The following is a 23,444-nucleotide window of genomic DNA, read 5'->3' on the forward strand; positions in this document are numbered from 1 at the left end:
TTCAATTTGGAGTTTTAGAAAGCAGGTATTCTTTATTGCAGCGCTGGATGCACAGGGGATCTCTCTACCTAGTGTGCCTGCCAAATCACTTAACCATAGGGGCTAAATACAATTAGAATATACATATTCATTACATTTCTGAAGAATAATCTAAATATTCATGCCATTTCCTGGTATTCATTAACATATGCAAAAGTCTCTGACGCATGCGCCTGTGTGCTCTTCGGTGGTCTTTCGGGTCCTCTGGTGGTCATCGATAGTCTTCATCACAGTGCCCTCTGGTTGAACTCGGTCTTCACGCATGCTCCGTCTATGCCTTGGCTTGGTTTACATGTTTTTCACTTGTAACAAGCTAGCTTATTCCAGTCTACCTTCCCTATCTACCCTACAAGGTTAGCTTCTCTGTCTAATTTACGTAGAGTACCAAGTTTCAAGGTTCTTTTATTTACTGAATGCGCGGCCTGTCTATTCATAAAGCATTCCTAACCCATCTACATCATTTCAACCGAAGAATCTCATGTGTTTTCCCTGTTCCTTTCTTAACAATGCTTCCAAGATACACAATTTATCTGCAGACACAACACCTGCTAGTTACCTAACTTTTAAGTAACAAATCTTAACAAACTGTATCCACTATATCAATTCCCCCCTTTGAGACTTATGATGTTTTGCACCATGAGTCTCACATAATTCACCTATAGATGTTTGGTCTACAAAAAGACATACATTGTATCATACAACAAGAATTATAACTAGGATGACGATCAGTATTGCAAATATGAACAACTGTCTGAGCCAATTAAAATTGGGAAGCCTCAAGAACAGCCAAGAAAGATCTAATCCTTCTCGTTACTTAGATCCAGATGCCAAGTTCTTCAACTGTTGTTCAATTTTTTCTCAGTTAACTGCGAATTATCACTCAGGTTAAAACAACACATACCCTTGAATTCCTCACAACCATGATTATGACTTAGAAGTAAATAATCAATTGTGGCCCTGTTCTCAAGAGTGGCTTCTTTTAGTTGAGTCATTTCCGTGCCAATAGCTGAAAGTGCCTGGGAGGTATAATTTATATCTTTAACTAAAGCATAGGTAATCCTTTTTATGGTATGGTAATCCATAGCTACCCCAACTCGGGGCGCTAGGATAGCTGCAGCTGACATTTCACTTGGGCTGTATAAGGTGACTTGTGAGTCACAATCTTCTGATACTTGGTATACACTTCTTTTAACTCGTTCACTATGTTCTAAGTCTTTTTTATTTACCAGTTGCAGAGCCATCCTCCCAATTGAACATGGACCTCCTGTTATATTTGCCGGAATATAAGAATATGCCAATCGCCCACATAATAAAAACCATCCAAGGGGTAATTTGGTATGAGCCCATGCATAACTCTCAAGTTGGGTAGAGTTATACCTCAAAGGGGGTTGTAAGCGTGTTAAATTTTCGCATCCAAAAGGGCAATTCACAAATTCGACACATTGTTTGGCCGGAAATGTTCCTCGTACCTTAATTCTTAACATCCCTCTCTCCTTGGATTTTGTTGCTTGTCCCAGATATAAATACTATTGTAAGTTAACTGTGAAATATAGTGTAGTTTTTTATCAATTCCAGAGGAGTTGGTATTCCTACGAGACAAGAACTGTACATTCCTCCCACTGAATTCTCTGCTGCAATACAAAAAGAAGTCATGTTGGTTACTTCTTGGGCTAAAAGTTACCAGATATTTTGATTGTTATCCCATTTTGGCAGTAAAAATTGGGGTTCAGCTTTACTGATCGTCATAGCTAATATCAACAGGCTCCACATTTTCTGCCCCTGAATTTACAATTTCCCAGCTAATTTGATTTCCCTTTTAAAATGAAATTTTAAATGTTGCAAATAATTCAGCAGCTTCTCCAGTGACTCATCAGGTACGTCTTAAAGTTAATTTCAATGGTCCCTTAGGCATAGATGTCCACAGTTTAGGAAGCACTTTCTTTATTTTAGTGTAATGAATCCAGGAATCTATTCCTTACTCAAAAGTTAGTATCAGTATATAATACATCAAAGTCCCAAGTGTAATTTACTGCATTCGAGAGAGTTTCAACTTTAATGGTCCTGTCCTCTCAGAAGTCCATTCTCCAGGTGGAGCTTTCTTCACACGAGTATGGTGTATCCAGGGTGTCTGCTCCTTGATCTTGATCGCAGTAAAGGTCATCAGCAACACCTGGAACGGTCCCTTCCACTTTTCTTCCAGCGGTTGACCTGCAAAAACTTTGACATAAAGCCAATCCCCTGGCTTAAAAGGGTGAACCAGTTGGTCTAGGCCCCTAGCTCTCGTTCCTAAGACAACTTTTTCTATTTGGCCCAATTGTTTTCCTAGAGCAATCATATACTGTTGCCAATATCCTTCTCCTAACTGATTCAAATCTTCTCCTCTATATTGCAATTGGTATGGCCTTCCAAACAGAATTTCAAAAAGACTTATGCTTTCCTTAGTTCTTGGTTTTGTTCTGATCCTAAGCAACGCAAGTGGAAGCGCTTGATACCAATATAGATTAGTTTCTTGGCAAATTTTAGCGAGTTGTTGTTTTATCAAATGATTCGTCTTCTCAACTGCCCACTTGCTTGGGGTCAATGTGGCGTATGTAACTGCCACTCAATCCCTAGCATTTTGCTAAGTTGTTGAACTATTTGTGCGCAAAAGTGAGTACCTCTATCTGATGATATTACTGCTGGTATTCCAAATCGAGGTATAATTTCATTCAGCAATACTCGGATGACTTCTCGAGCTTTGTTTGTTCTGCACGGGAAAGCTTCTGGCCAGCCTGAGAATGTGTCTGTTAACACTAGCAAGTACCGATACCCCCCTTTCCTTGGGAGTTCAGAAAAGTCTATTTGCTATTGTTGCCCTGGGATATTACCCTTTCCAGTTGTCCCTACCTGTACCCTACTGGTTGTATTAGGATTGTTTTTCAAACAAATTTCACACTGCTGCGTCACTTGTTTCACCACAGTATACAAATTGCAACCTACTATTCTTTTATTTAGATCCTTGTACAAAGCATCTGCTCCCCAATGAGTTTTGCCGTGCTCACCTAAAATTAATTTCCACGATATTCTGGAAGGTATTATAATACGTCCATCTGGTGTATATACCCATCCATCGTCTTTTTCTTTTCCTCCTAAATCATCAATCAAATTCCTATCTTCCTTTGAATATCTTTCAGAACGTAAATTTAATTTTAATATTTGAAATTTACCGTCTGGAATCAAAGCCAATGCCTCGACTTCCATCTTTTTTGTGGCTTGTCTGCCAGTGATCTGTCTCATGATCTGCCACTTTATTTCCAATTTCCTGTTCAGTGTTACCTTTTTGGTGTCCTCTGCAATGCATAATAGCCACTTTCTCTGGCAATTTTACAGCTTCTAGGAGTTGTAAAATTTCTTTTGCATGTTTTATCTGTTTTCCTTGGGCTGTAAGTAATCCTCGTTCTTTCCAAATGGCCCCGTGGGCATGCACCACCCCAAAAGCATATTTAGAATCAGTCCATATATTAATTTTCTTCCCTTTTGATAATTCTAGGGCTCGAGTCAAAGCAACTATTTCTGCCTTCTGTGCAGATGTCCCAACAGGTAAAGATTTAGCTTCTATTACCTTATGGGTGGTAGTTACAGCGTACCCAGCCTTACGTTCTCCTTGCTTCACAAAGCTGCTTCCGTCTGTGAACCATGAGTCCTCAGCGTCCTTTAGTGGTTCTTCTTTCAGGTCCAGTCGACTTGAATAGACGGCTTCCATTGTCTCCAAACAGTCATGTATCACAGGTTCTGAGGTACCTCCACTGAGGAAAGATGCTGGGTTTACAATGTTAGTAGTCTGTATGTTAACATCATCCTGTTCGACCAAAATAGCTTGGTATTTCAAAAGTCGAGAAGGAGAAAGCCAGTGACTCCCCTTTTGTTCTAACACTGCTGAAACTGTATGAGAGACCAATACCGTTATTTTCTGACCCATAGTAAACTTGTGAGCTTCCTGAATGTTGAGGACGACCGCTGCCACTGCTCGCAGGCATCCGGGCCATCCTTTACTCACTTCTAATTGTTTGGAGAAGTATGCAACCACTCTCTTGTAGGGTCCTAATCGTTGAGCAAGCACTCCCAGCACTATGCCCTGTCTCTCATGAGAAAATAAGCAAAAGGGTTTTGAAATATCCAGGAGGCCTAAGGCTGGGGCTTTCATAAGTTCCATTCCTAACAACTGTTAAAATGCTCTCTTTGCTTCCCCCGTCCAACCTAGTTCTAGTGGATTTTCTTTCAGTAGTTCATACAGTGGTTTCACCAAAAATCCATAATTATATATCCATAATCTGCACCAACCTGTCATTGCAAGAAAGGTTCTGAGTTCTTTTACCATCCTAGGTTCTGGTGTGCGGCAAATAGCTTCTTTTCATTCCGCTCCGAGTTCTCTTTGTCCTCCCGAGATTTCAAATCCAAGATATGTCGGTTGTGATTGTACCAGCTGAGCTTTCTGTTGAGAGAATCAATATCCGCGTAATCCCAAAAAGTTAAGCAAACTTACAGTCCATTGCACACATTCTTTTTCTTTTTCTGTAGCAATTAAAAGATCATTTACATATTGTAATAGAGTGCAATCTCTCGTGCTAATTGATTACCAAAGATAGCAGGACTATTCTTGAATCCTTGGGGTAACACTGTCCAGGTTAATTGGGTCTTTTTCCCTGTATTGGGATTTTCCCACTCAAATGCAAATAATTTTTGGCTTTCTTTTGCCAAAGCCAGACAGAAAAAGGCATCCTTTAAAGGCAGTATGGTAAACCATATCTGACTATTGAAACCATGCTGCTGAATTATTGTATACTTTAATTAAATATTCCTATGACCTTTAGATTGACTATTCAAAGTGATTAATTAAAGTATTATCCTTAGACCTTTAGATTGTTTAGTCAGGTGATTAACTAAGATTGTTTGAAGACTAGATGTTTAAGAAATATTTAGTTAAGTAGTCAAGTGTTAAAGGTATATACAATGGAATGTAACTAATCAATAAGCAGCTCAAAGACTGTGAAACGAACTGTTCGAGATAACGATGGAACTAGTACCATTAAGAACAGTTTAATGGTTCGGAACAAAGATCTGGATAGTGTGCAGTGCCAAGAGCAAGGGTTCACCAAAAGACTACAAAACGATCACCAGAGGAAGTAAACGACCACCTGGAGGACTGAAATTGCAAGGAAAGGACATTAGATGGCAGCAAAGACCATGGAATAAAATAACTAATGCATCTATGTAATTAATCATGTAAAAGGTGTAGTCATGTAAATGATTTCTAAGAACTGTGATGAATATGTAATAGTTTCAAAGATAAAAGCCAAGACTAGTTGGGAGCACTCTTGGTGGAGAATTCCCCAGTGCGACCCCGGCGCCGTAGTAAACATACCTGTTTTATAACTCTCTGTGAGTTGTAAAGTTTGTTTCCGTGCATCACTGTTCTTTAATTTAGTTAGCAATGTATAAGGATTTGCTACCACAGGGTGGAAATCTTCTACAATTTTGTTTATTGTTCTCAAATCTTGAACCAGTCTGTAACTTTTGCCATCCGGCTTTTTCACAGGTAAGAGTGTTATACTCTGATTCACATTCCACAAGTAGTCCGAATTGCAAGAAATTGTCAATTATTTTTTTAATTCCCTTTCGATCTTCTAGCCTTAATGGATACTGTTTAATTCTAACTGGGCCAGCCCCTGGCTTTATCCCGGAGGCCCACACCCCTGGATATACCTGATCTAAAATTTCTTGGGGTATTTGTTTTGCTTTTTCAGTTTGTATTAGAGCCAGACTTCGATTAATTGTTCATTTTTAATTTTAAATTCCACTCTATCCTTTTGAATATTATTTCTGCTCCAAATTGTTCTAACAAATCTCGCCCCAATAGGGATTTTGGAGAATTTGGCATATACAAAAACTTACGTATCCCTATTTGTTTCCCTAACTTATATTTAAGCGGCTGTAAAAAAAGGAAGCTTGCTTTTGTTGGCCAGTAGCCCCTATCACAGTCACAAAATCCTCATCCACGGACATTAATTCTTGGTTTAATACAGAGTAAGAGGCAGCCGTGTCTACCAGAAATGCAAAGTCAAACTCCTCTCCCATCACAGCATCTAAATCACGCCAATCTGGATCTTGAGTTTTTATAACATCTCAAAAGCTCAGGCTGTCTTTTCAGGGTTATCTCGATAATTGCCCGCTGCTTGTCTCCAGTTATTCAAATCTGCAATCGTAAAGGGGACTTTAACTACTACCGGACCTTCCGGTCCCACAGCCTCCCTAAAGGAGCCTGAATGGGTAATGCACCCCTGCCGCCTTTGTTCTGAGTCCTCCCTGCTACAGGGCTAAAACCTCCGCCTTCCTTTTTCTCAGCAGTTTCTGAATCGCTCTCACTCGGAGATGGGTCAACACCCTCTCTGCCCCCCTTTCTAGCAACCTAGCCCGGGGCATTATCAACATTTCCATTTCTTCCTCTTTATCTTGTTCCTTTGTTCTCAAACATCTCTGCCCAATGCTACATGCTGAACAACACTGCTTCGACTTTCTCTGATCCTTCTGTCGTTCCTTTTCTAATGCCAATACAAAAGGGTCTTGAGGTACCGCACTCCTTGTGCCATTCCAGGTGGTTTCGCAAAATGAAAAACGTATCTGCATACATTACTTCATCCCATTTTACACACGGGAAATCACATAAACAAACTTTTTGCATAACACCACCACAAATATTCAATCACTATGACAATAGACAATACCTTTACACAAAACAGTCGAAGGGGACTCGAACCCCTGTGTCACTCTCAGCAAACAGACAAATATTTACAATACTTACCGTGGGCTTATTCAGATTTTACCAAATGGGGGCTCTAACCCTGACCAAATGGGGACTCTTCTTCAAGATACCTCCTCTCTGCTTACCGCCCATTATAATATACACAAAATTCTTACACAAAGAATAACAAAATTCTCTTACCGCAATAACAAATCGTTATGAACAATAGTATACCACAGTATACCCCAAAACTCATTTAGAGTACCAAAATCATAACAAGCAACAGTATACAGATAATACCATATACTTCCAAACTTATTCAGAATCAGAACCGAAACCAATGTATACGTATACTATGGTATACGCATGGTATACTATGGTATACGTATACTATGGTATACTTTGGTGCACCAAAACCAAAACCAAAACCCAAACCCAAACCAAAACCAAAACCCAAACCAATGTATACCACTAAGGTGCTAGTGCCTCGGTATACGCCGTCCTGCGTAGGATCTTCTGCCTACGTCTTACGGAGAGCCCAAATTGGCCAATCCCAAAAGCTAAGGAGTTAAAGAATACCTTCATCCAATAGATAGTCCTTTGTCTGCTCCTGTGGTGATCCAGATGAGGCGAGGAGTCCCTCCAGAGAAGTCTCCAGGGGTACCCAAGGGAGTCCTTTTTCTCAGCGGGTCCCGCAGACAAGCAGAGGAGGTCCCATCTGGGGTGCCAATCTGAAACGAAGAAGTTTCTAACAAACTCTCTAAGACTTAGTTTGGAGTTTTAGAAAGCAGGTATTCTTTATTGCAGCGCTGGACGCACAGGGGATCTCTCCACTTAACCATAGGGGCTAAATACAATTAGAATATACATATTCATTACATTTCTGAAGAATAATCTAAATATTCATGTCGTTTCCCAGAATTCATTAACATACGCAAAAGTCTCTGACGCATGCGCCCTTGTGCTCTTCGGTGGTCTTTCGGGTCCTCTGGTGGTCGTCAATAGTCTTCATCACAGTGCCCGCTGGTTGAACTCGGTCTTCACGCATGCTCCGTCTATGCCTTGGCTTGGTTTACATGTTTTTCACTTGTAACAAGCTAGCTTATTCCAGTCTACCTTCCCTATCTACCCTACAAGGTTAGCTTCTCTGTCTAATTTACGTAGAGTACCAAGTTTCAAGGTTCTTTTATTTACTGAATGCGCGGCCTGTCTATTCATAAAGCATTCCTAACCCATCTACATCATTTCAACCGAAGAATCTCATGTGTCTTCCCTGTTCCTTTCTTAACAATGCTTCCAAGATACACAATTTATCTGCATACCTACAGACACAACACCTGCTAGTTACCTAACTTTTAAGCAACAAATCTTAACAAACTATATCCACTACATCACCATATAGCTAGGCTCATTGGTAAATAATTGGGGAGCAGAAAAACTTATTGCTCGCCACAGCTGAAGGGGTTCATGCCTTGCGTTACTTACTAGAAAAGGTAAAAGAATAGAAGGAGAGAAGAGGAGAGCAAGAGGAGAGGGGGGGAGAGAGAAAGAGAGATCACTGGTCCGGGTTCCAGCGTTGGTCCAGCCAACGGGAGGTCACTGGTCTGTAGGAGCGCTCATCCAGAAGTTCCCCCACCCCATGGCACTTGCTTCCCCTTTTATATCCACCGTTCACTACAAACTGCCTCTCTGCTGCGGTGGCAGTTTTGTAGTTTGCTTCCATTGGTTCTTGTGTGCCTCATCTTCACTTGAAGTTGCAGTGTCCTTTCTTTTTACTGCGCATATTCAGTGAGGAAGGGGCTTTGTTGGGTAGGGGGCTTTTCCCGCTGGTGGGTGGTTTTCTTAACATGCTAATTAGGAAAGTTCACCCATAGTTCAAGTAGTTTCTGGCAGTCTTTGTTCTCTTGGTGCTCATCTTACTTAGCATGTTTCTTCCCCCAAGGCCAGTGCCAGTTAACTCTCTACAGAGGGTGAATAATGCCTTTTGTTGCATTCCTTTATCTCACCAGAGCCTCCCTGGGATTCATCCCCCAGTCTTGCAAGTGTTTGAGACGTTCCTCAGACAGGCTCAAGGGATTTCCACCCCCTGCTCCCTTATCAGGTTTTGTCTCCTCTCCTTGTCTGCACCCTCTGAGAAAACAGATCTTTGTTCCAGGGGTTACAAGTTAGCCTTGGTGTTAGCTTCCACTTGGTCTCCTATACTTTCCTCCAAAGAAAGTAAGTGTGAGTTTAGTCCGGCATCCCTTACTATGGGCTGTAACCAAGTGAGTTTCTGTAAGGAAGGAATTCCTGGATTGTTTCATTCAAATTGGTCATATTAAATCAAAAGCTGCAAGGATTACATTGGTATTAGTTTTCCTTTAAAAATCATGTTTGGTATTTTCCAGCATGTGAGGTTAGGAATTACAACCACTGTAAAGCAGTAGGTCACCCATGATTTTGGCCGAGACTCTCTTCCTGCATAACGAATTCCCACCCATAGAGCTAGGCTGCGTAGCTCTTTCAGAGCTGGATTATGAGATGGGAGCCTACCTCCAAATCAGTCTGCATTGTGATTGCTTTGAAAGCTCCCACGTGTCATGTCAGTCAGAGTCTGGACCCATCTCTCCGTTTCAGGGTCTGCCATTGGGTATGCAGGGAGTGTGGAGACAGCGAGCTTGTATTTCTGTTCTTGCTGCTGTTTCTTACAAGGGGACCTGTGGGATATAACCTTGAACAAAGAACAGCAACCAGTCAGGCTGAGGGTGCAATGCAGCTACTGCAGCAAATGGACCAAATGGAAAACAAAGGAAACATGGAGTCAGAAGGAAGCGGTCTCTCAAAGTTCTGGAGAAGGTACTAATACTGCAGTTGTGAGCAGATGCAGTTCTGGCTATGGCCCAGCCTGTGTCAGACACTGTGCTTGATTCTGGCAGTTCAGGTTCTACATTATCTTGAAGAATGGATACCTCTTTTCTGTGGTTAAACCAAAGTCTACCAAGGCAAAGGAACATTCACAGATGTCCTTTTGTCTTGTGGTAAGGAGGAGGAGGAGAAGGAGGACTCCTCAAGAGGAGGAAGGGGAGGAGGACTCTTGGCGAGAGGAGGAAGAGGAGGAGGACTCTTGAGAGGAAGAAGAGGAGGATTCCTGAAGAGGAAGAGGAGGATTCCTGAGGAAGAGGAGGAGGACTCTTGAAGAGGAGGAAGAGAAGGAGGAATATTCCTAAAGAGGAGGAGGAGGAGGAGACCACGTGAGAAGGTGGAGGACTTCTGAGGAGGAGGAGGACTGAGGAAGAGGAGGACTCCTGATGAGTAAGAAGATAAGGAGTTCTGAGGTGGAGGAGGAGGAGAAAGATGATGATGATTCCTGAGGAGAAGGAGGAGGGGGAGGAAGAGGAGAACTCCTGAGGAGGAAGAGGAGGATTTCTGAGAAGGAGGATCACTGAAGAGGAGGAGAAGGACACCTGAGGAAAGGTACTCGTACAGAGAAGGAGGAGGACTCATAGCAGGAGAGGGACTCATGAGGAAGAGAAAGAGGACTCTAGAGGAGGATTGCTGAGGAGGAGGATTGCTGAGGAGGAGGATTGCTGAGGAGGACTCCTTAAGGGGAAGAGGAGGAGGAGGACTCATGAGCAAGAGGAAAACTCCTGAGGAGGAAAAGGAGGTGGACTCCTGAGGAGGAGGTGAAGGAGGAGGAAAAGGACTTCTGAGGAGGAGGAAGAGAAGGAGGACTCCTGAGGAGTACTCCTAAGGAGGAGCAGGACTCCTGAAGAGGAGAACTCTGTAGGAGGAGGCATCCTGAGTAGTAGTAGTAGTAGTAGGATTCCTGAAGAGGAGGACTCCTGAGGAAGAGGAGGACTCCTTAGGAGGAAGAGGAGAGAGACTCCCAAAGAGGAGGAGTCCTCCTCTTGAGGAGGAGGTTTTGTTAGCAGGAAGAGGAGGACTCTGAGTAGGAAGAGACGGAGGAGGAGGAGGAGGACTCCTGAGGAGGAGGGCTCCTGAGGAGGAGGAGGAGGAAGAAGAGGAGGACTCCTGAGGAGAAGGAGGAAGAGAAGGACAATCTAGACAAGGAGGAATCCTGAGTAGGAGGAAGACTCCTAAGGAGGAGAATTCCTATAGAGTAGAAGGAGCACTCATGAGGATGAGAAGGAGGACTCCTGAGGAGGAGGAGAATTCCTTAGCAGGAAGAGGTAGACTCCTCAGGAGGAGGTGAAGGAGGAAAAGGACTCCTGAGGAGGAGGAAGAAAAGGAGGATTTCTGAGGAGGAGCAGGAGTCCTGAGGAGGAAAACTCTGTAGAAGGAGACATCCTGAGTGGAGGAGAAGGAGGATTCCTGAGGAGGAAGAGAAAGAGGATGACTGCTGAGGAGGAAGAGAAGGAGGAGGAGGAGGACTCCTGAGGAGGAAGAGAAGGAGGAGGAGAAAGAGGAAGACTCCTGAGGAGGAAGAGAAGGAGGAGGAGAAAGAGGAGGACTCCTGAGGAGGAAGAGAAGGAGAAGGAGGAGGAGAAGGAAGACGACTTGTGAGGAGGTGAAGGAGGACTCCTGAGGTGAAGGAGGAATCCTGAGGAGGAGGAGAAAGAGGATGACTGCTGAGGAGGAAGAGAAGGAGGAGGAGGAGAACTCCTGAGGAGGAAGAGAAGGAGGAGGAGAAAGAGGAAGACTCCTGAGGAGGAAGAGAAGGAGGAGGAGAAAGAGGAGGACTCCTGAGGAGGAAGAGAAGGAGAAGGAGGAGGAGAAGGAAGAGGACTTGTGAGGAGGTGAAGGACGACTCCTGAGGTGAAGGAGGAATCCTGAGGAGGAGGAGAAAGAGGAGGACTCCTGAGGAGGAAGAGAAGGAGGAGGAGGAGGACTCCTGAGGAGGAAGAGAAGGAGGAAGAGGAGGACTCCTGAAGAGGAGGAGGAGGAGGACTCCTGAGGAGGAGGACTCCTGAGGAGGAGGAGGAGGAGGAGGACTCCTGAGGAGGAGGACTCCTGAGGAGGAGGAGGAGGAGGAGGAGGACTCCTGAGAAGGAGGAGGAGGAGGACTCCTGAGGAGGAGGAGGAGGAGGAGGAGGAGGAGGAGGAGGAGGAAGACTCCGGAGGAGGAGGAGGAGGAGGAGGAGGAGGAGGAGGACTCCTGAGGAGGAGGACTTCTGAGGAGGAGGAGGAGGAAGAGATGGACTCCTGAGGAGGAGAAGGAGGAGGAGGAGGAAGACTCCTGAATAGGAGGAGAAGGAGGAGGAAGAATAGGACTCCTTAGGAGGAAGAGGAAGAAAAATAGGATGACTCCTGAGGAGGAAGAGGAGAAGGACTCCTGAGGAGGAGAACTCTGTAGAAGGAGTCGTCTGGGGAGGAGGGGAACTCCTGAATAGGAATAAAACTTCTGAGGAGGACTCCTATAAAGGAGGAGGAGAAGGAGCAGGACTCCTATAAAGGAGGAGGAGGACTACTGAGAAAAAGAGCTCATGAGGAGAAGAAGGAGGGCGAGGACTCCTTAAGAGGAGGAGGAGGAGGAAGAGGAGGACTCCTAAGGAGGAGGACTCCTAAGGAGGAGGCATCCTAAGGAGGAGGAAGCACATCCACAGCGACAGCCCTACCCCTCCCTCCTTCCCCATATTTTCCTTCAAAACAGAAACATGAGAGTTTGTGTTTCTGTTTTTCGGTTTCTGAGCATCATGGGCTCCTGTGCTGGTGGGCTCTCAGGAAGAGCAGTGACGTGCGGGGTGTGCTGTAGCTTGCTGCCATCCTCCTCTTGTCAGAACGAAGAGTCTTCTGCTGATGGATCATCTGTGCTGGGGTTTAATGGGGGCGCCGAGCTGCTAACTGTGGTGGGAACAGCACATTCCTCATTTTACTGAGGAGTTACAAAATTAAGCCAGATGAACCCTGGAAGGAGAAACGTAATGGGTCTAATTGCTACCCAGAGCAGATTCGCATCGCTCAGCTCTCTTCAGCAGGAGGGGGAGGCTTTATCACAGCTGACCCCGTGGATCAGCTCCATCGGTCCCATGTCATGGGGGTGGCCACCGAGCGAGGGGGGGACCCGCATGCCCAGAGCAGCCCTGGAGGGTCCCGGCTGGCTGGGCCAGGCTCTGACTGCCTGAGCTGCACTCGCTGCCACAGCCGCTGGAAATAAGCCTGCTCATTTTAATAATCAACAATTCAAGCATTATTAGTATTTTGCTAAGCATTATTGATAATGTAATTGTTATTTAATAATTATCTAATAATGCGTAATGCTAAGAAACCCGCAGGCAGGGGCAGTTTCTCGGCGTTTAAATCCCGCTGTGGCACTGATACCAATTACAAAGGAACAGTGAAGAGACATATGATTCTTTAGTTGAAATGATGTAGATGGGTTAGGAATGCTTTATGAATAGACAGGCCGGACATTCAGTAGATAAAAAGGCCTTGAAACTTCATATTCTGCGTAAAATAGGTGAGGAAGCTAACCTTGTATCTTGAGTAGAATAGATAAGGGGGTTGTGCCAGCCTAAGCTAGTTTGTGCTAATCAGAATTGCGCTAGTTAAGCCAAGGGTTAAAACTGAGCATGCGTGAAGACTGAGTTCAACTAAAGGACACTGTGAGGAAGACTATCGACGACCACCAGAGGACCCTGAAAGACCACCAGGAGACCCTGAAAGACCACCTATGGATATAAAGGCGCATACATCAAAGACTTTTGCATATGTTAATGAATTCTGGGAAATAACATGTATATTTAGATTATTTATCGGAAATGTAATGAATATGTATATGCTAATTGTGTATAACTTCTATGGTTGAGTGATTTGGTGCGCACACTAGGTGGAGCGATACCCTGTGCGCCCGGCGCCGCATTAAAGAATGCCTGTTTTCTAAAACTCCAAAATTGAGTCTTGGAGAGTTCTTATTTCACCGACTTATGGTAACAGTTTTGGCGACCCAGATGGGACATCGCTCTTGAGCCTCGATGGATCCTGGGATCGCGGAACCTCAGCCGGCACCGAGGGATTCTTGGAGAGGATTTCTACCGATCCCTGGACCGAAGAGCCCCTGAGCAAAGACCACTAATTGTGAGTATTAAGGAATTCTTTCAGGAATTTGGTTACCTGCCTGTAAGTCGCAGCGAAAGCTCTGCAGGGTTGGGTTGAGAACCTGGGAAAGGGTTCGAGTCCCCATTTGGTAGGAGTTCGAGTCCCCGCTTGGTTCAAAAGGGGTTAGAGTCCCTGCTTGGTTTGGAAGGGGTTAGAGTCCCCGCTTAAGGTAAAATCTGAATAAGCCCGCGGTAACTATTATAAATATTTGTCTGTTTGCTGAGAGTGACACAGGGGTTCAAGTCCCCTTGGATTGTTTTGTGTAAAGGTATTGTCTATTGTCATAGTGATTGAATATTTGTGGTGGTGGTGTTGTGCAAAAAGTTTGTTTGTTTGTGTAGTTTCCTGTATGTAAAATGGGTGGCAGATCGTCTACAGGTGGGGGAATTTTAAGAAAATCACCTTTGGGTTGCATTTTAACACATTGGAAACAAATTGCAGGATCCCCTGGGGAGACCACAAAAAGGCATGATTTGATTAAGTATTGTAATCAATGGTGGCCATTATATAAACTAGAAGACGGAGAGAAGTGACCAATGAATGGAACTTTGAACTATAATACTTTATTGCAATTAATGCTGTTTCTAAGGAGGGAAGGAAAATGAGATGAGGTATTGTATGGTGACACGTTCTTTACTCTGAGGCAACATCCTGAGTGGCAAAAGAAATGTAAACTGGTGATGAATGATGCAAATGGAATGTGTACGTTAGCAGGAAGTGCTAATGGGAAAAGAAGGAAAGAGAATTGTTGTGAGAGATGTGAAAAAGGAAAGGAATGTGTTAAGGACTGTGGCGAGGCTGAAGATGTGTAAACATGAAGTAAGGCAGGGGTCAGAGGAGAACCCCTCGGCCTTTTATGAAAGATGCTGTAAAACTGCTCATAGATGGATGGATTTAGATCCAGAGGATGAGGCTAATAGATGTATGAGACAATCGGCCTCTGATATTAGAAAGAAACTGCAGCGAGTAGAAGGAGCTGGGGAAATACCTGCATCACAATTAATTGAAATAGAGTACAATAATAGAGATGATTAAAAAAAAAGAAAAAAGAGAAAAACTTTAAAAAAACCAGAAAGGAATAAAATTACAAGCCGCATTGCTAGCAGCTGCAATCACTGAAAATTCAGTCAGAGAGAGGAGGAAGCGGATGGAACAGGGTAGGGTGAGGACAGAATCCCTCAAACCGTGCCCCTTCGGGCCCTAACCAGTGTGCCTTTTGTAAAAAGGAGAAACATTGGAAAAATGAATGTCCCAGAGGGAAAAACTCTTTGTTGAATCTATGGAGAAAGGAAGGCAAGAGAAAGTTGCTAACCTGATTATGTTGGGAACCTCTGACTCTGAATGAAGAGGACCAGGGGAAAGTATTAAGATCTCCCCAGCTGATCCCCTGGTTCCAGTAAAGCTGGGGAATGAAGTTATAGATTTCTTAGTAGATAGTGGAGCAACACACTCAGTAGTAACTAGTTGTAAAAGAACCCCTAAAGTAAAACTTACATGCCAATTGTTGGGGTCATGGGAAAACAAGCCCTTAGGCCATTTTTAAAACCTATGGAATGTACAACTGGAAAACCTACTTTGACTCATGAATTTCTATTCATGAATGCCAGAATGCCCTCTGCCATTATTGGGATGCAACTTATTGTGTAAATTAAAGGCTCAACGAACGTTCTCTGATAAGTCTGCTCAGCTACATGTGCCTGAGGAGACTGCATGGAAGGCCCAATTGTGTCTGCTGACTAAGGAGAGAAAAAGACCGGGATCCCAGAAGAAACCCTGGACACTGTGATACCCCTAGTATGGGCTTCTAAGAAAGCAGGACGAGCCAAGAACGCCATTCCAATAAAAATAGAGTTGAAACTGGGAGCTCAGCTGGTAAGGAAAAGACAGTATGCTATGATAATACTCCCATCTTACCGGTTAAGAAGCCCTGAACCCAAGAATATCGACTGGTACAAGATTTGGGAGAAATTAATAAGATTACGGTTGACATGCATCCTGTGGTACCTAATCCATATTCCTTACTCTCTGCTATTCCTGAGAATAAGGTATATTTTACTGTATTGGATTTAAAAGACACATTCTGTTGCATTCCCTTAGAAGAAGAAAGTCAGAAAATACTTGCCTTTGAATGGGAGAGCCCTACCACCAGGAGGAAAATACAGCTTTGCTGGACTGTGTTACCACAAGCATTCAAGAACAGCCCGACACTGCTTGGTAATGTACTTGCTAAAGGACCGGAAGATGGGCAAGGTAAGAATCCTTCCACCACTTTGTTGCAATATGTGGATGACATCTTGCTCGGAGCAAGGACTGAATGTACTTGGGGTTTTTAATTTCTTAAGGAAAAAGAGAATTGGGAGCAGAATGAAAAGCAGCTATTTGTCAAATAGCTCCCCCCCGATCAAAAAAAAGAATTGCGAGGGTTTTTAGGAATGGCCAGATGGTGCAGGCTGTGGACACCCAATTTCAGTTTGATTGATATGCTGCTATTAAAGAACCTGGAGAAACTCTGGAGCGGACAGCAGAATGCAGAAAGGCGTTCGACTCTATTAAAACTGAGTTGATGAGAGCCCCTGCCCTGGGTTTACTGGACTTGACTTTACACTCTATGTCCATGAAAGACAACATGTGGCATTGAGAGTCCTGACCCAGACTTTGGGAAATTAGAAAAGGCCAGTAGCCTATTTTTCCGAACAGCTGGATGAAGTAAGTAAAGGATAGCCAGCATGCCTGAGAGCAGTAGCTGTGGTGGTGCTATTACTTAAAGAAGCTCGGAAATTAACTTTGAGACAACCTATTACACTTTTTGTACCACCTGCAGTGGTTGCCGTCCTCGAACAAAAGGGGTATCACTGATTTCTCCTAGTCGATTGGTTCAATATCGAGTGGTGCTGATTGAACAGGATGATGTAACTTTGAAAATGTCTTCAACTTTGAATCCCACCATTTTAATACCGATAGATGAAAGAGGAGAACTGGAACAAGTATACTCTAGCTGACCTAATTTAAAGGATGGGCCACTAACGGATCCAGAAATTGAACTCTTTACAAATGGGAGTAGTTTTATGGTTAATGGAGAGCGAAAAGCTGGGTACGCTGTGGTAACCCTGCGGGACGAAATTGAAGCCTGAATATTACCTCCAAATACTTCTGCCCAGAAAGCAGAAATCATCGCTCTAACCCAAGCATTAGAGCTATCTAAAGACAAGAAAGTAAATATATATACAGATTCTAAATACACATTTGGAGTAGTCCATGTGCATTTGGAAAGAACATGGACTATTGTCTTCTCAAGGGACTCCTATTAAATATGGATCAGAAATTTTGAAATTGTTACAAGCTGTCCAAAAGGCAAAAGAAGTTGCAATTATACATTGCAAAGCCCACCAAAAAGGACAAACAGAAGTAGTTAAAAGAAATCAGAAAGCAGATGAAACAGCTAAAAAGATTGCAATGAGAAGACAACTAATAGGAGCATTAATCCCTCCAAGAAAAATTCAGTGGGAACCCCTGAAATATTTAGAGGAGGAATATTTCCTCGCTAAATATTTAGAAAGCACAAAGTCAAAGGAAGGTTGGTGGGTAACTAGTGATGGCAGTTTTTAATTACCACTCCAATGCTACAAGAGATAATGAAGAAAACTCATAATGAGTCACACACGGGAGCAGACGCTTTAGTAGCAAGGGTTAAAAGATATGCTATAGGACCAAAAATGCAAAAATTAGCTAATATAACTGTACGACAATGTCAATGGTGTTGTGCGAACAATCCAAAATTTCAAAAGAAACCTCCAGTTGGAAAAGTGAAAGAAGGTTATTCCCCTGGGGAACACTGGCAAATAGATTTTTCTGAGTTGCCAAAATGTCACCAGTTTAAGTATTTCTTAGTTTTGGTAGATACTTTCTCTGGATGGCCTGAAGCTTTCCCATGTCGCACCAACAAGGTTAGAGAAGTGGTTAGAGTTTTACTCAAAGAAGTAATTCCAAAATTTGGTATACCGGAAGGGATATCTTCAAATAATAAGCCTCATTTTTTAGCAGAAGTAGTCCAAGGAGTAACTAAATTTTTACAAATACAATAGGATTTACATACACCTTGGAGACCCCAGTCAAGTGAAAAAGTAGAAAGGATGAATCAGACTCTAAAGAGACAGATTTCAAAGCTGTGTCAAGAAATGCAGATGAGGTGGGTAAATGTGCTGCCCATAGCATTAATGAGAATTCGAATTATTCCTAGAGTTAGGGAAGGGGTAAGCCGTTTTGAAATATTATATGAGAAACCATACCCTACTAGTTTAGTTGTAGAAAAAGGAGACAGAATGCATTTAAAAGGAGAAGTGGAAAAGACCCTATTTGGTGTTGCTTACCACTTACACTGCTGAGAAGGTGAAGGACATAGACTCCCGGATACGTTATACTTGTGTAAAGAAAGCTCCGCAAGGAGAATGGACTTCTGAAGAGACAGGACCATTGAGGCTGAAGCTCTCTCGAATCTAATGAATTGCACTTGGAACTTTGACATTGAATTAGATTATATGCAAGGCTTAGTATTTTTGTATTGTGTTTCAACTACTGCTTTTATCCTTTATTGATATATTTCTGTAAATATACTGGTTTTTCTAGAATAAGAAATGAAGGAACTAAGGGGGGTGATATTCCTTTGTTGTTTTCAGATAGGACTACTCCATGAGGGATCATGGAATCCATGGGAAAGAAACTTATATATAGACTTGTACAAAGAACAGTCCAAATTGCTAATAAATCGGCTTGTTGGGCCTGCACTCATTTTCCAGAGCATTCAAAGAAGGGATTTCCCTTATTTGGGAGCACTCACTATACCAGCTAGTACTTTATGGATGATAATTGAGACTCCAGCTCCAAGACAAAAACATTGTACATGTGTACAACGGTGTAGCCCCCTGAAAGGAATGGACAAAATCAAGTGCCTAACAGAAACTGACTTTGTTGGAAATTATTCTGATTGTAATAAGACTATAAATATCGGAAGTCTAAGCCCTTTTGAATGGCCGGTACCTGAAGGAAGACGTTGGTATTGGATTTGTGGAAACGCGGCCCGTAAAATCCTGCCACCAAATTGGTCAGGAATATGTACCTTGGGAGCAGTAGTACCAAACATTACTGCGGTTGAGAAATTAGAATCTAAAATGTGGCTAAGAACATACCTTCGAAGAAGCAAGGGAGTTAGAAATAATCCATTAATAGATAGACCCACAGGTCTATTTCATTCTTTTGCACGATGGTTTGTCCCATGGTTAGGAGTTAGTGAACTAGAAAAAGCTGTAGTAAACATATCTGCTATAATTGAGAACATCGGGAACAAAACCTATGATGCTGTAAAGGCCTTGCAGGAAGAAGTGTCTGAATTGGCAGAAACAACCCCTCAGGATAGAATGGCTTTGGACATGATGTTAACATCTCAAGGAGGAGTATGCACAGTGTTAAACACAAACTGTTGCGTATACGTAGATCAAAGTGGTAAAATTTCTGATTTAGAAAAAATTTGGAAACAGACAAAATTGCTCCATGAAATACAGAAAGACGACACTTGGTATGGATTTGAGGAAACATTCAAATAGTTAACCTCCTAGATTCCCGACCTTAGTCAATAGGTGAAAAAGTTATTAGGCATTTTAATGATTGCTATATTGGTTTTTGTTTGTATATATGTAATAATACAGTGGTTTTGGAAATGTTGTTCTATAATTGGAAACCAAAGCTATGAGAGAGTGAGACTAATATAAGAAAAACTACAGTGGAGTTCCCCTTCTTTAGCCTCAAAAGGGTTTGATTTATTTTTGATTAAAAACTAGTTATAAGCATAATTGCAATATGTGTGCTACAAATTAATTTAATGAGGGATATAGCTTTAACTATATACCCTCAAAAGGAAAGGAGGGACGAGTCTTAGAGAGTTCTTATTTCGCCGACTTACTGCAACAGCGCACAGACACGTTCCGGGCGGCGCCTCGCTCCGTGGCCGTTTGCAGCAGCTCTGGTGCAGCGTGTGCCTCTGTGGGACCCTCGCCACGGCGGCTCACCGCCCCCTCTCTGCCCCGCGGCCCGGCCTGGGCCCGGGGCCCGGCCCCCTTCCTCCCCGGGCCCTATCCGACCCGCCGGGGCTCCCCGCGGCGGGGGCGGGGCCGGGAGCCGGCACGAGCGGTGCCTTATGAATATTCACGCTGCGGGGCGGGGCCTGCGTGGGCGGGGCCGCGGCAGGCGATCCGGGCGGTCCGTGGGGGGCGGCCCCGGCCCCGGCGCCGGGAGGCGGCAGCGGCCCGGGGCCAGCGGCGGGTGAGCGTGGTGGGGCCGGGGCCGCTGTCCCTGGCGGGGGACAGGAGCACCCGGGAAGGGGAAAACTTCGATCTGAAACCCTAAATTTAACATGGTTCTGATTTTTTTTTTTTCCTTTCAGAAAAAAGTTTCATTGTCACAGCTAGGGCTGTTCAAACGCGCTGGTGTGTGACTGTGCTTGTCCTTTTACCCTGAATTTGATGGGTTTTTGCTGTCCGTAAGGCTACGTGGTGTCCACAGGGTTTATCGATCAGATTACCGAAGGGAAAGTTAATTTTAGCCCTTTACTTTTAGTTCAAATATGAAAAAAATGACACGTTTAATGTTTTCTGCTATTTGTGGGGATTTGAATTGGGTGGTTTTAATGTGATTAAACAGTCTTGGAGTGGTGTTTCAGAGGGTCTGAGTGGCCTGAGCCAAGATGCATCGATCAGAAACTGGTGTTAAGCCCGAAGGCGAGAGCTGGCCCCGGGCGGGTTTTCGCAACTCGTAGGTGCTGGGAGAGGCTAGGGGTGAGCAGGGGCATGTCCTGGAGCCCAATGCCTTTGCAGAGCCTTGCTGCTCCTCCGGCTTTAAGGATAAAGTGAGTTCGGTTTCTGTGGTGAGCTTTTTTCAAAAAAAAAAGCTTTTTGCACATTTTTCAAAAGAGAAAATCTGTTTTTTTCAGGTTTGAATGACCTGCTCCACATTCAGCAAATAGTCTCCTCACATCTGCGGGCAGAACGGAAATCTAAAGTAATTAAGGTACAAAAAGTAATTGAAAAGTAATTAAAGTACAAGTTTCTGTTCCCAGTGCTGGGAAACCAGGAGTGCTCCTGATGGGGAAATACGGCAGCAGCACTTGCTCTGAGACTGAAAATAGCAGGAGGACCTCATACCGCGGGTGGCACTGCTTTAGCCTCTGAAGTCAGATACTCCATCTCCACCTCTCTCCTCTTCAACAGCTCTGCACGAAATAGTTGCTCTTCACTGCAGTAACGTTGTGGCTGTTGATTGCTATAAATGTGATGTAACCAATTGCCATCGTTTCTCTTTGTGAGCTTGTACCGCCTGATTTGCTGTCAGTCTGCAGGTTGTCACCTCGTTACTAGATGACTGTTTGTTGGTGCTTCTCTGGAGTCACCTGTGCATCCAGGCTTTTAAGGCAGCCTTGCTGCTGCCTCTTCCCAGTATCCAAACCCTGACCCACCCCTCCTGCCCCAGTGCCAAACACCCCAGTGCGGCCTTGGCGAGTCCCCGGTTCCTTCCTTGCAGCGGCTGCTCCGTGCTTCTCCTGCACCGTCTTTCTGCCCAAGGGCAGCTCTTGGGGCTGCTCCTCGTCGGAAGGAGACAATGGGGATTGTCACAGGCTGGTCTGTGCTGTGCACTTGTAACAGCTGCATCTTCTTAAATGTTGAAAAAATGCCTGTGTGAAAATAGAATTAATAATCAGAAAAATTCATAATGAAGAATTAAATCGAGATTTAAACAAAATAATGCTCCTCTTCAGAACTCTTATGTAGTTCAACTTGCCTATTTGTTTCTTCACCTCGCCTTCAAGATCCTGCTCAGTTCTGCTTTGTCCTGCATCTCTTTTTGTTTCTCGTAGCAATTTCATGTAGCTAGGCAGACTGATTTCCTCCTCCTTTTCCCTGGTTTTCTTCCACTGAATCTGTTTTCTGTAATTGCCTGGTCGTCGTGGAAACACATTTAAAAACTGTTCTTGCACGCTCCAGCCTTTTCAGGAGATGCCTGTGATGCAGGGATGCTGTGTGAAGCAGGTGGGACAGGTCTGGTGTCTGCTCTGGGCCGGCGTTTCCATCCCTCCGGTGCTGCTGAGAGGCAGGGTGCTGGTGGACACGCAGCTGTAGCTTGGGTTCGGAGCAGAACTGGGTCTTTAGGGAAAACCTGAGTTGCAGTTGCGCTGCCGGCAGGAGAGAAGAGCTGCCGGGTCCCGCTGGGTGAGCTGCTGTGCCAGGCAGGAGCAGCACCCCAGTGCCAGGAGAGCCTCCTGCCCCACAGCCCGGTCACTCAGCAGCGTCCTCTCCCCTCTGCCACCCTGCTTGCTCCTGGGGTTGAGCTTGGGCTCAACTTGTGTTCCTCATTAGTGCCTCAGGGGATTACCTCAGGTTTTTTGTTTGTTTGCTTGCTTTTTATTGGCTATGCTCTGTTAAAAAAAACCAAAATCCCCCAAAATGAAAAACCAAACCCTTACTGTAGCTCTTTGGATTTCTGGCATTAAATTAGGTAGTGTTTTATGGACTAAAATAAAGGTAGTCTCTAGAATTTCTACCCAGGAGTGAGGTGTCCAGAAGGGACTGTCCTGATACACTGCTGCCAGCCTTCAGTCTAGTGAAATGTCTGGTAGTGTTGTATGTTTAACAGTCATGTAACTCAAATGCATGTTAAATATACAAGTTTTGTCCTTGTTCCTGATCTGTCTGGGAGAGAATTCTCAGGAGGTCATAAACGGTATGTTCTGCTGTGCTTTACCAGTTTAAAATAATCTATTGCCAGAAATGTTTTTCTTAGTGCCTGCACAGAGCAAGAACCTCCAGTAGTAAGGGAGAGCATGCTGGCCCTTGAGCAGCTTCAAAGCAACAGATACTTGTAAATAGGTTAAAAAACTAGTCCCCTGGTAGCAGTGTGTCGTGGTTTAACACCAACCAGCAACTAAACCCCACACAGCCGCTTGCTCACCCCCCCTCCTCAGGTAGGATGGGGGAGAGAATCGGGAGGGCACAAGTAGGAAAACTCGTGGGTTAAGATAAAAGCAGTTTAATAATGGAAATAAAACAAAGTAGAACAGTAATGATAACAATGATAACAACAACAATAACAGAGTATACAAAGCAGGTGATGCACAATGCAACTGCTCACTGACCGCTGACCACGTGTCCCAAACAGTGGGGTGAGACCCCCCCCCCTAGTTTTTATATTGAGCATGACGTCACATGGTATAGAATACCCCCTTGGCCAGCTTCTGGCCCAACTGCCCCAGCTATGCTACCTCCCGCCCCCAGCTTCCCCTGCACCTGGCAGAGCATGGGAGGCCGAAAAGTCCCCGGTGCGAGTACCACTTAGCAACAACCAAAGCATCAGTGGGCCATCAACACTCCTCTCATACCAAACGCAAAACACAGTACACACACACCCACCCACCCCAAGCTACTGGGAAGAAAGTTAACTCTGTCCCAGCCAGAACCAGGACACAGTGTATATCTAAGTCCACCTGACTCTCCACATTACTCAGCATGTCAAAAGGGTAAGGGTGGGTAAGGGTGGATGAAGTTGGTATACT

This window comes from Calonectris borealis, unplaced genomic scaffold (genome assembly GCF_964195595.1).
Source record: "Calonectris borealis unplaced genomic scaffold, bCalBor7.hap1.2 HAP1_SCAFFOLD_39, whole genome shotgun sequence".
Taxonomy (NCBI): Eukaryota; Metazoa; Chordata; class Aves; order Procellariiformes; family Procellariidae; genus Calonectris; species Calonectris borealis.